A 13,194-nucleotide genomic window follows, 5' to 3' on the forward strand; every position below is an offset into this window, starting at 1 on the left:
CCGGCGGAGCCCTGGAACAGGCCCCAAGATGGGATCTCGTGGATATAGAAAGTTGCGGCGGTGGAATTAGGTTTTTGGCTCCGTCCCCGATCATTTGGGGTTACGTGGATATATATAGGAGGAAGAAGTACGTCGGTGGAGCTTCGAGGGGCCCACGAGGCAGGGGGCGCCCTCCACCCTCGTGACCGCCTCGTGGCATTCTTGATGGAGGGTCCAAGTCTCCTGGATCTTATCTGATGAGAAAATCACGTTTCCGAAGGTTTCATTCCGTTTGGACTCTGTTTGATATTCTGTTTCTACGAAACACCGAAATAGGTAAAAAAAACTACAATTCTGGGCTGGGCCTCTGGTTAATAGGTTAGTCCCAAAAATAATATAAAAGTGGAAAATAAAGCCCAATATAGTCCAAAACAGTAGATAAATAGCATGGAGCAATAAAAAATTATAGATACATTGGAGACGTATCACCTTACGACGTGCCGGAGAAGAAGGTCAAAAGCACGGTCGAGGGGAGCAGGCGTGGGCTTCGCCTAAGGAGCACCTTGGTCGTGTTATCTGACAACGAGACAGACCCGTCAGCCGCCGAAGACGACCATGAGGAAGGGATAAAAGGGAGGCCTCCCGGAGTTTGGAGGCGGAGGCGCCCAAGAGGGGGAGAGGCTCCTTCGTGGATAACTCCGCGTGGGATGTTGACAGCAGTCCGGAGCGACCTCGTCAGACCAAGCCTCGGGCCACCTCGTGAGTACCAGAATCAAAAACATCCGGCCTTCTCGGTTTGCAATATTGACGCATATTAAACCTTGTCGTTGCAGTCCGGCACGGGACGGCTCCCCACGACCCTCGACAAAGGATTCGCTGGACTCAAAAGAGATGGCTAGCATGTCACCGCCGTTTGCTCATTCCATCTCACGCAAGGGTGACGACGAGGTGGCGTCCAAAAAGACTTTCCTAGGCCCGGGGGGGGGAGATTCCGGAGACCATCGGGGTAACGCCCCAGGATGGCTCCTCGGTCACCGGACATATGGGGGAAAAAGTCCTTAGTGATGGGGCCCGAGTTCCCTTCGGGCCTCAGCCGAATACCATTCCGGAGATCTACATGGCTCCGGGGTCCAGCGAACGGCATTCCCCCCAAGGAGGGAATCTGCCTGTTCCACATGTGACCTCTGTCCAACCAGAGCCACCGGATAATCTGTTGGAGGCGCTACAAGGCGCCTCTATCATGGATGAGGATCGTGTTCTTATGGACACGGTAATAGAGAAGGTTCAGTTTGTCAAAAGCGGACTGACCGAAGCCTGCACCAGCCTTCTAACGTGCTTTGAGGTGAGTAATGTGATTGTAGGAAAAATATCGTCGTATAGACAGTAGCCCCTGATGCTCTGTTTGGTGTTCGGGAGGAAAAGCCAAACAGAGGATCGAGAATAAATATCGCAAGAGTCTAACATGAGTTGTCTATGTGAATAAGCAGGTATCGCTGCAGGCTGCCATTGCTCATGCTGCGGAAGTGTCCGGACTGAAGCGGAAGCTGGAGCGGGCTGAGGAGGAGCTCGGCCTCGTGAAGAGGTAGCTGGAAGATAGCCAAGGTATGCAGTAACCTATGGGTATATTTCGAAAAAATGCGCAGTCCAGCCAGACAAAAGTGTCATAAACTTTATTAGTGGCCACAATCAAGGTGGCGGCACTTAAGAAGGCGTTAGCCGAGGCTGAGGACAAAGCGGCCACGGAACGCACCGTGCGCGAGAAGCACGATGCCTAGGTTGCCGAGGCGCAGCAACAGCTCCAGGGCGTGATCGAGAGGTTTGAGTCCTTGGAGCGCAATTGTAAGGCGCAGGAGTCTGGACTGGTAGAGGCTCGATGGAGCGCACAGGATGCACGAGCCGAAGCCCAAGACGCTCTCCAGGAGATTCAGGCGGCTAAGAAGATTATAGCGGGTAAATCTTTCGCTCTGCATAGCAAGTGTGTGTAAGAAACGTTCCTTGTACTTATCCAAATTCAGGTTTTCCAGGGGCGTTTACGGATCTTCCGCGCATTATATTGGAAGTTGCTGAGTATTACAGAGCCGAAGAAGGAATGTCTACGGAGAAGCTATTCTGGTCCCACTATCTTGGACCTGAACATCTGTTGCCCTTCATTGACCAGCTGAAGCAGTTGGTCGAGCTGCACAAGTCGGCGGAGGTAGCCATGAAGGACCTGATAGTCCGGCTGTGGCCTGCCAAGCCTGTACCTAGCAGCTATTTCGGACTTGTAAAGAGGCTTGTTAACGCCTGTCCGCGGCTTGAGACCGTGAAGCGATCGGTCTGCATCCAAGGTGCGCGTATGGCCTTTGCCCGCGTCAAGACGCATTAGGCAAAGCTGGATGCCAAGAAGCTGATGACCGAGGGACCGCCGGAGGGCAAGGAGCATCATCGACCTGAGCTCTATTTTGACGGTGTCTTGGAGGGGTCCCGCCTTATGGTGGAACAATGTTTGAAGGATATCATTTTCCCATGAGAACATTTGTATTATACTGTCCTGTAATATGGAGCAGTAATGTTATGTATTATAATGCTTATGATTTACATTTTACCTCTTGTGTGGCCGTTTATGAAATCTGAGGGTTGACCAGTCATCGGCTTCTTCCCCCATGTAGATAGTACAGGGGTGTTCAGGATAAATCTAAACACTCTTTACTCCACATTCTGGTCCTCAAAGGAGGTGTTTAGCGCAACGAACAAGGCAATCAGACTATGCGGCCTTTACCGCCCTCACTTAGCCATAGGAGTTTGACAATTAAAATGTTTGGCGAAGCCCTTGGTATTCGGAAGGCCGAACTAGGGGCGCTATACACATCTAATCGGAGGGACCAATCCTTCGCGCGAAGCGCAAAAAAATCTCTAACGATTTGGAACCTCTCGAAGAGCTGACCGGCTCTCGCCACATCATGACAGTCAGTTTTTGGATTTCTCTACTAAGGTGCTCGTCCGGAAGAACAGGGACACAATCGCAGTAGTTCTCCCTTTACTACCCTAGCCGATATCGAGAAACGTAAGGTAGTAAGCACAGGAGCTGGGCAACCCAACTATTAACCGAAGACATGATTCAGAGCCGATGCATATAATGCTATAAGTTCGGGGTGCCGAACTATACTATGGAAGTGTTCGGACATTTTATTGCCGTAGTGTTGGGTGTAATGAAGCCCCTCGTGTAGTAATACATACCATAGTGTACATGTGCAATAAGTAATATTTACAAAGGTGAGAAAACAGGAAAATTAGGTAATAAGCTAACGCCATCATTCATTCACCATTGTGATGTAATTGGTACGTTGAGGCGTACTTTATGCAAATAATGCGATAAGCAAGTAAAGCTATTTATCATGCCGTAACCAAGGGCGGGCTGCGTGAGGGTATGTAAAACAAGTATGGCGATCGTTAATAGAGACCACCTAGGGGTTCCTTTGTATGCCAGAGCTCCTTGCCTCCTTGGTGTGTTCTGCAAACGAATCATCCGTATAGACCTCGAAAAGAGAAAAAACCCGTAATAAAAAGCAAAAGTAAAGGCGTGTCAATCGCGGTGTCGGTCGAGCCATACAGTGGATTGCGGACGAGTTATGCCTCCATCGATTCCCATGGTGTTTTGAGTGTGTGGTTTATGTACGTGCGGTATTAGTGCCATTGCCGCATCGGGGCTGGGACGGAGGTCATATTGCTAATTCGGCTCTTGTCGAGCCGAGCTGTCCTGCTGTAGTGTGGTCCGAACCCTCTTGATGATGTCTAGGGGCTCGACAACCGTATTATAATGCTGCTGGAGAAGGCCACTTTGTACCTCTGCTACTAGAGCGGCAGTGTGCTCCTCTATACGGAGGGAGCGTTCCGTGTTTCCGTTGACTGTGATGATGCCATGTGGGCCGGGCATCTTTAGCTTGTGATAAGCGTAATTTGGTACCACATTAAATCTAGCGAATGCGGTTCGTCCGAGCAGGGCATGATAGCCGCTGCGAAATGGGACGATGTCGAAGATTAGTTCTTCGCTTCGGAAGTTATCCGGGGAACCGAAGACCACCTCCAGCATGATTGAGCCCGTACAACGGGCCTCAACGCCTGGTATGACTCCTTTAAAGGTAGTTATCGTGGGTTTGATTCGTGAGGGATTAATGCCCATCTTGCATATTGTATCCTGATAGAGCAGGTTGAGGCTGCTATATACCACCGTCCATTAGGACTCGTGTCATGTGAAATCCATAGATGATTGGGTCGAGTACCAATGCGGCCGAACCGCCATGACGGATGCTAGTTGGATGATCACGACGATCAAAGGTGATTGGGACTGACGACCATGGGTTAAATTTTGGGGCGACTGGCTCTACCGCATAAATGTCCCTGAGTGCGCGCTTGCGCTCCCTTTTGGGGATGTGGGTTGCGTATATCACGCTCACCATTTTGACTTGAGGCGGGAATTTCTTCTGCCCCCCAGTGTTCGGCTGCCGGGGCTCCTCGTCTTCGTCCTCGCTCTGCGATCCCCCTTCCTTGTTTACGCTATTTACCTTGCTGGCTTGCTTAAAGACCCGGCAATCTCTGTTAGTATGGTTGGCCAGTTTGTCTGGGGTGCCATGTATCTGGCACGGACGGTCGAGTATGCGGTCCAAGCTAGATGGTAATCCGCCGTTCCTTTTATAGGGCTTCTTTCGCTGGCTGGACTTGGAGACACTGAATCCGGCATGAATGGTAGTGTCATCTGTATTATCGCCATTGCTTCGGCGTTTGTGTCTGTTGCGCCGGAGCTTGTCGGTGCTGTTTTTGGCCTCGGAGGGGCCTGTTTCGTTGGTTGTGTTGGTACTGCGAGCCAGCCAACTATCCTCTCCCGCACAAAAGTGGGTCATAAGTGTCGTGAGGGCTGCCATGGATCTCGGCTTTTCCTGGCCGAGGTGGCGGGCGAGCCATTCGTCCCGGATGCTATGCTTAAAGGCCGCTAGGGCTTCAGCGTCCGGACAGTCGACGATCTGGTTCTTTTTGGTTAGGAACCTAGTCCAGAATTTTCTGGCTGATCCTCCAGATTATTGAACTATGTGGCTTAAGTCATCGGCATCGGGTGGCCGGACATATGTACCTTGGAAGTTGTCGAGGAAGGCCTCTTCCAAGTCTTCCCAGCTGTCGATGGAGTTCTCACGCAGACTATTTAGCCAGTGTCGAGATGGTCCTTTGAGCTTTAACAGGAGGTATTTGATGGCATGGAGGTCATCTCCTTAGGCCATATGTATGTGAAGATTGAAATCTTCAATCCATACGGCGGGCTCGGTTGTTCCGTCGTATGATTCAATATTGACAGGCTTGAACCCTTCAGGGAATTGATGATCCAGCACCTCGTCTCTGAAGCAGAGAGGGTGTGCGGCGCCTCTCTAGCGGGCCGTGTCACGGCGTATCTCCACTGACGTCCGTCTGTGATTATCGGCCCGGGTGTGATTAAGGTTGTCATGTCCAAATAGGTAGTTGTCATCCCGAGTATGGGAACGTCCTTGCGATCCGTATATAGATCTGGTGTGTCCTGCTCTATTGTCCAATTTCTGCCGAAGATCGTATGTATGGTCCCGAGCTGGTCTGTCCTTGTTTTTATGAGGCGGTTGGGCGGGCTGCTGTTCGGTCTGAGTTGCCATTTCATCCCGACCGCGGGGTGCTCGGTCCACATTGTGCGAAGGGGGGATGGTATCTATTACCTCCTCATTGAACTGAGGTAGCAGTGTGCGTTTTGGGTACCTCTTGGCTGGGCGCTTGAGGCCGTATTCCTTAGCTGTCAGGACATCAGTCCATCTGTCGACGAGCAGGTCTTGTTCAGGTTGAAGCTATTGTTGTTTCTTTTTTGGGCTTTTTGAAGTGGCTATGAACTGAAGCTTAAAGCACTCCTGCTCAAGAGGATCCTCGGGCACGATGAAGTCTTCGTTGCCAAGGCTTGTCTCCTCCTCGGAGGGTGGATGGTAACTATCATCCTTCGGGTCATCTTCTATGGCCTGTCCGCCAGTGTTGTTTTGCCTGCTATTGAGTTTCTGTTTGGATGTAGCCCTCACAGGGCCTTCATTGTTTTCGGCGTCACCCGGAGTACTATTTTCTCTGGTGCCAGTGTTGCCGTCCTTTGAGCGGCGGTGCTTAGAGCGGTGTTTGGGCTGCCGGCGCTTGGACCGTGTCTCGGAGGTTTTATTCGTGTCTGGCTCTTCTTTGTCGTCGCCTGATCCTTTAGGTGTATCAACCATGTACACGTCGTATGAAGAGGTGGCCGTCCAATGTCCAGTCAATGGCCGGTCTTGGCCTTGCTCCTCGTCGACATCGTCGTCCATACCGTCGATGTCTTCGGAGCCATAGTCCAGCACGTCGGTTAAATCATCGATGGTGGCTATAGAAGTGGGTGGCGGGTGGGGAGAAAAATTCCAAATCATCTGTTTCTAGCTCGAGCTAGACATGGTTTGGCTGTGAGTCCTTCTCCAAGGACAAATTCTTTAAAGATTTTAGCACGTCGCCACAAGGTGAGTGCTGGAAAACGTCAGCGGTGCTGAACTCGAAGATCGATAAACAATCTAGCTCGGTGTCCGTAGGCGTGCACAGTCCGGAACTTATAGCCAAAGACGAGTCTGGAGTTCCGTCAAGGCAAACATTGCAGGGCGTCGAGTCCATGTGTGGCTCCAACGCCGCAGATGGCTTGATCTGCTTCGGCTCTAAGGTCGTTGCAGCCGCAGGAACCATCTCCTGGGTGTGATCCGATGACGAATTTAAGTCACGTTCATCGGGATGAGGGGGAGCGATCGCCGCGGGCTCAAATCCCTTGAAGATCGAGTCTCCATAGATATCCGCGACATAGTTCAAGCTTCCAAATCCGACCTGATGGCCAGGGGCATAGTTGTCGATCTGCCCTAGATGGCCGAGCGAGTTGGCCTGTAGTACGAAGCCGCCAGATACGAAGATCTGTCCGGGGAGGAAGATTCCTCCCTGGACAGCGTCATTATTGACGATTGAAGGGGCCATCGAACCTTTTGTTGAAGGCACATCGGAACTCTCAATGAAAGCACCAATGTCGGTGTCAAAACCGGCGGATCTCGGGTAGGGGGTCCCGAACATTGCGTCTTGGATTGATGGTAACAGGAGACGGGGACATAATGTTTACCCAGGTTTGGGCCCTCTCAATGGAGGTAAAACCCTACGTCCAGCTTGATTGATATTGATGAATATGAGTGTTACAAGAGTTGATCTACCACGAGATCATAATGGCTAAACCCTAGAAGTCTAGCCTATGTGGGTATGATAATGAGTATATGTGATGCCCTTTCCGGACTATCCCCTCAGTTTTTATAGGCACCGAGGGGATCTAGGGTTTAGAGTCAGTTACATGATAAGGAATTTTCGGTCGCCAAGCTTGCCTTCCATGCCAAGTAGAGTCCAATCCGGACATAGTGCATTCTTCGGCCTTCATGTCTTCACAGCCCGCCAGTCTAGCCCAAAGGATAATAGGCCGGACGCCCGAGGACCCCTTAGTCCAGGACTCCCTTAGACTCCCCGGCAACGGCGTCCGAAATCCTTGTTGCTACCTCTTGAGCACTGCGTTGGTTTTCCCTTGAAGAGGAAAGGGTGATGCAACAAAGTAGAGTATGTATTTCCCTCAGTTTTTGAGAACCAAGGTATCAATCCAGTAGGATGCCACACGCAAGTCCCTCGTACCTACACAAACAAATAAGAACCTCGCAACCAACATGATAAAGGGGTTGTCAAGCCCTTCACGATCACTTACGAGAGTGAGATTTGATAGAGATAATAATAATAAGATAAATATTTTTGTTATATTTATGATATAGATTGAAAGTAAAGATTGCAAAATAAAATAGATTGGAAACTTATATGATGGAAAATAGATCCGGGGGCCATAGGTTTCACTAGTGGCTTCTCTCAAGATAGCATAAGTATTATGGTGGGTGGACAAATTACTATCGAGCAATTGATAGAAAAGCGAATAATTATGAGAATGTCTAGGCATGATCATGTATATAGGCATCACGTCCGTGACAAGTAGACCGACTCCTGCCTGCATCTACTACTATTACTCCACACATCGACCGCTATCCAGCATGCATCTAGAGTATTAAGTTCATAAGACCAGAGTAATGCATTAGGTAAGATGACATGATGTAGAGGGATAAACTCAAGCAATATGATATAAACCCCATCTTTTTATCCTCGATGGAAACAATACAATACGTGTCGTTTCCCTTTCTTTCACTGGGATCGAGCACCGCAAGATTGAACCCAAAGCTAAGCACTTCTCCCATTGCAAGAAAAATCAATCTAGTAGGCCAAACCAAACTGATAATTCAAAGAGACTTGCAAACATAACCAATCATGCATAAAAGATTTCAGAGAAGAATCAAATATTCTTCATAGATAGACTTGATCATAAACCCACAATTCATCAGATCTAGACAAACACACCGCAAAAAGAGTTACATCGAATAGATCTCCAAGAAGATCGAGGATATCTTTGTATTGAGATTCGAAGAGAGAGAAGAAGCCATCTATCTAATAACTATGGACCCAAAGGTCTGAAGTAAACTACTGACACATCATTGGAAGGGCCATGGAGTTGATGTAGAGGCCCTCCATGATCGTTGCCCCTCCGGCGGAGCTCCGGAAAAGGCCCCAAGATGGGATCTCTTGGGTACAGAAGGTTGCGGTGGTGGAAATAGGGTTTCGTGGTGCTCCCGGATATTTTTAGCGTATATGAGTATATATAGGAGGAAGAAGTAGGTCGGTTGAGCCATAGGGGCCCATGAGGGGGAGGGTGCGCCCATGGGGTAGGTGCACACCCCTGCCTCGTGGACTCCTCGTCTGTTTCTTGACATCCACTCGAAGTCCTCTGGATCACATTTGTTCCAAAAATCACATTCCCGAAGGTCTCATTCCGTTTGGATTCCGTTTGATATTCCTTTTCTGCGAAACACTGAAATAGGCAAAAACAGCAATTTGCACTTGGCCTTGGGTTAATAGGTTAGTCCAAAAAATAATATAAAAGTGTAAATAAAGCCCATTAACATCCGAAACAGATAATATAATAGCATGGAACAATCAAAAATTATAGATACGTTGGAGACGTATCACCGGGCGCGACAACTCCCTTGTCGTCCTTCTTGAAGTTTTTTTTGACTATATACTGCAAGGCAACAGCCTCACAGTCCTTTATTAATAAAGAAAAGGAAACTACAAGTTTACAAATTTACAAATGTACAAGGAAAGAGAAGGGGAACTTACAAAAAAACTATGAAAGGTTAGCTATCCAAGACAGAAGAGAAATGTCATGGACAAAGTTCCTCCTCCAAGCTCTAAAAGAAGGTTGCTCATTCCTGAAAATCTTCCTATTCCTTTGTGTCCAAATATTCCAAGAAGCAGTGCCGTCCTTCTTGAAGTTCTTCTTACCCTTGCCTTTCTTGAAACTAGTGGTCTTATTCACCATCAACAATTGATGTTCCTTTTTGATCTCCACCTCCGCTGATTTCAGCATCGAATATAACTCAGGAATGGTCTTCTCCATCCCTTGCATATTGAAGTTCATCACAAAGCTCTTGTTGCTAGGTGGAAGCGACTGGAGGATTTTGTCAATCACCGAGTCATCTGGAAGATTAACTCCCAGCTAAGACAAGCGGTTGTGCAACCCAGACATTTTGAGTATGTGCTTGCTGATAGAACTGTTTTCCTCCATCTTACAACCGAAGAACTTGTCGGAGACTTCATATCTCTCGACCTAGGCATGAGCTTGGAAAACCATTCTGAGCTCTTGGAACATCTCATATGCTCCGTGTTGCTCAAAACGCTTTTGGAGCCCCGGTTCTAAGCTGTAAAGCATGACGCACTGAACCAGGGTGTAATCATCACTACACGACTGCCAAGCGTTCATAACGTCTTAAGTTGCAGGGAAAATGGGTGCGTCACCTAACGGTGCTTCAAGGATATATGCTTTCTTGGAAGCTATGAGGATGATCCTCAAGTTATGGACCTAGTCCGTATAGTTTCTTCCATCGTCTTTCAGCTTGGTTTTCTCTAGGAACTCGTTGAAGTTGAGGGAAACATTAGCATGTGCCATTGGGTCTACAAGATATATTGTAAAGACAATTTTAGACTAAGTTCATGATAATTAAGTTCATCTAATCAAATTCTTTAATGAACTCCCACTCAGATAGACATCCCTCTAGTCATCTAAGTCATACATGATCCAAATCGACTAGGACGTGTACGATCATCACGTGAGATGGACTAGTCATCAATGGTGAACATCTGCATGTTGATCGCATCTACTATACGACTCATGTTCGACCTTTCGGTCTCTCGTGCTCCGAGGCCATGTCTGTACATGATAGGCTCGTCAAGTCTACCTAAGTGTTTCGCATGTGTAAATCTGGCTTACACCCATTGTATGCGAACGTTAGAATCTATCACACCCGATCATCACGTGGTGCTTCGAAACAACAAACCTTCGCAAAGGTGCACACTTAGGGGGAACACATTTCTTGAAATTTTAGTGAGGGGTCATCGTATTTATGCTACTGTCGTTTTAAGAAAATAAAATGTAAACATGATAAAAATCACATGCAAATCATAAAGTGACATGATATGGCCAATATCATCTTGCGCATTTGATCTCGCATTTGATCTCCATCTTCGAGGCGCGGCATGATCACCGTCGTCACCAGCATGACACCATGATCTCCATCATCGTGTCTTCATGAAGTTGTCTTGCCAACTATTACTTCTACTACTATGGCTAATGGTTAGCAATAGAGTACAGTAATTACATGGCGTTTATATTGACTCGCTTGTCATACAATAAATTAAGACAACTCCTATGGCTCCTGTCGGTTGTCATACTCGTTGACATGCAAGCCGTGATTCCTATTACAAGAACATGATCAATATCATACGTCACATATATAATTCATCACATCCTTCTGGCCATATCACATCACATAGCATACCCTGCAAAAACAAGTTAGACGTCCTCTAATTGTTGTTGCATGTCTTACGTGGCTGCTATGGGTTTTTAGCAAGAACGTTTCTTACCTATGCAAAAGCCACAACGGTGATATGCCAATTTCTATTTACCCTTCATAAGGACCCTTTTCATTGAATCCGGTCCGACTAAAGTGGGAGAGATAGACACCCTCTAGCCACCTTATGCAACAAGTGCATGTCAGGCGATGGAACCAGTCTCATGTAAGCGTACGTGTAAAGTCGGTCCAGGCCACTTCATCCCACAATGTCGCCAAATCAAGATAGGACTAGTAACGGCAAGCAAATTGACCAAATCATTGCCCACAACTACTTGTGTTCTACTCATGCATAGAATCTACGATATACCTAGCAAATGATGCCACTTCTGGGTAATGTAGTAATAATTCAAAAAAATCCTACGTGTCACCAAGATCAATCTAGGAGATGCTAGCAACGAGAGAGAGAGAGGGAGTGCATCTTCATACCCTTTGATACGTCTCCGTCGTATCACCTTTTCCAAACACTTTTGCCCTTGTTTTGGACTCTAACTTGCATGATTTGAATGGAACTAACCCGGACTGACACTGTTTTCAGCAGAATTGTCATGGTGTTATTTTTGTGCAGAAACAAAAGATCTCGAAATGACCTGAAAATCAACGGAGATTATTTTTGGAATGTATGAAAAATACTGGAAGAAAGATCCACATCAGAGGGCCCACACCCTGTCCACGAGGGTGGGGGTGCGCCCTACCTCCCTAGGTGCACCCCTACCTCGTGGGCCCCCTAATGCTCCACCGACCTCAACTCCAACTCCATATATTCGTGTTTGGGGAGAAAAAAAATCAGAGAGAAGGATTCATCACGTTTTATGATACGGAGCCGCTGCCAAGCCCTAAACTCTCTCGGGAGGGATGATCTGGAGTCCGTTCAGGGCTCCGGAGAGCGGAATCCGTCGCCATCGTCACGATCAACATTCCTCGATCACCAATTTCATGATGCTCACCACCGTGTGTGAGTAATTCCATCGTAGGCTTGCTGGACGGTGATGGGTTGGATGAGATTTATCATGTAATCGAGTTAGTTTTGTTAGGGTTTGATCCCTATTATCCACTATGTTCTGAGATTGATGTTGCTATGAATTTGCTATGCTTAATGCTTGTCACTAGGGCTCGAGTGCCATGATTTCAGATCTGAACCTATTATGTTTTCATGAATATATGTGAGTTCTTGATCCTATCTTGCAAGTCTATAGTCACCTATTATGTGTTATGATCCGTTAGCCCCGAAGTGACAATAATTGGGATACTTACCAGTGATGACTGTAGTTTGAGGAGTTCATGTATTCACTATGTGTTAATGCTTTGGTCCGGTACTCTATTAAAAGGAGGCCTTAATATCCCTTAGTTTCCAATAGGACCCTGCTGCCATGGGAGGGTAGGACAAAAGATGTCATGCAAGTTCTTTTCTTTAAGCACGTATGACTATATTCGGAATACATGCCTACATTACATTGATGAACTGGAGCTAGTTCTGTGTCACCCTATGTTATGATTGTTACATGATTGATCGCATCCGGCATAATTCTCCATTACCGATCCATTGCCTATGAGCTTTCCATATATTGTTCTTCGCTTATTTACTTTTCCGATGCTACTGTTACAATCACTACAAAACCCAAAAATATTACTTTTGCTACCGTTACCTTTTGCCACCGTTACCACTACTATCATATTACTTTGCTACTAAATACCTTGTTGTAGATATTAAGTTTCCAGGTGTGGTTGAATTGACAACTCATCTGCTAATACTTGAGAATATTCTTTGGCTCCCCTTGTGTCGAATCAATAAATTTGGGTTGAATACTCTACCCTCGAAAACTGTTGAGATCCCCAATACTTGTGGGTTATCAAGAACATTTTCTGGCGCCGTTGCTGGGGAGCATAGCTCTATTCTTTGAGTCACTTGGGATTTATATCTGCTTATCATTATGAAGAACTTGAAAGATCAAAGAACCAAGGTTTTTCCCTCAACTATGAGTGGAGGTAAGGAACTGCCATCTAGCTCTGCACTTGATTCACCTTATGTTTTGAGTAAGCTTGCGCACCTAAACCTGCTTCTGCTATTAATTCTGATATGTCGCATGTTATTGATGATGCCACTTTTGCTATGGATGATATTTATGATGAAACTACTTATCTGCTTGAT

Source organism: Triticum aestivum, chromosome 7A, assembly GCF_018294505.1.
Source record: "Triticum aestivum cultivar Chinese Spring chromosome 7A, IWGSC CS RefSeq v2.1, whole genome shotgun sequence".
Taxonomy (NCBI): domain Eukaryota; kingdom Viridiplantae; phylum Streptophyta; class Magnoliopsida; order Poales; family Poaceae; genus Triticum; species Triticum aestivum.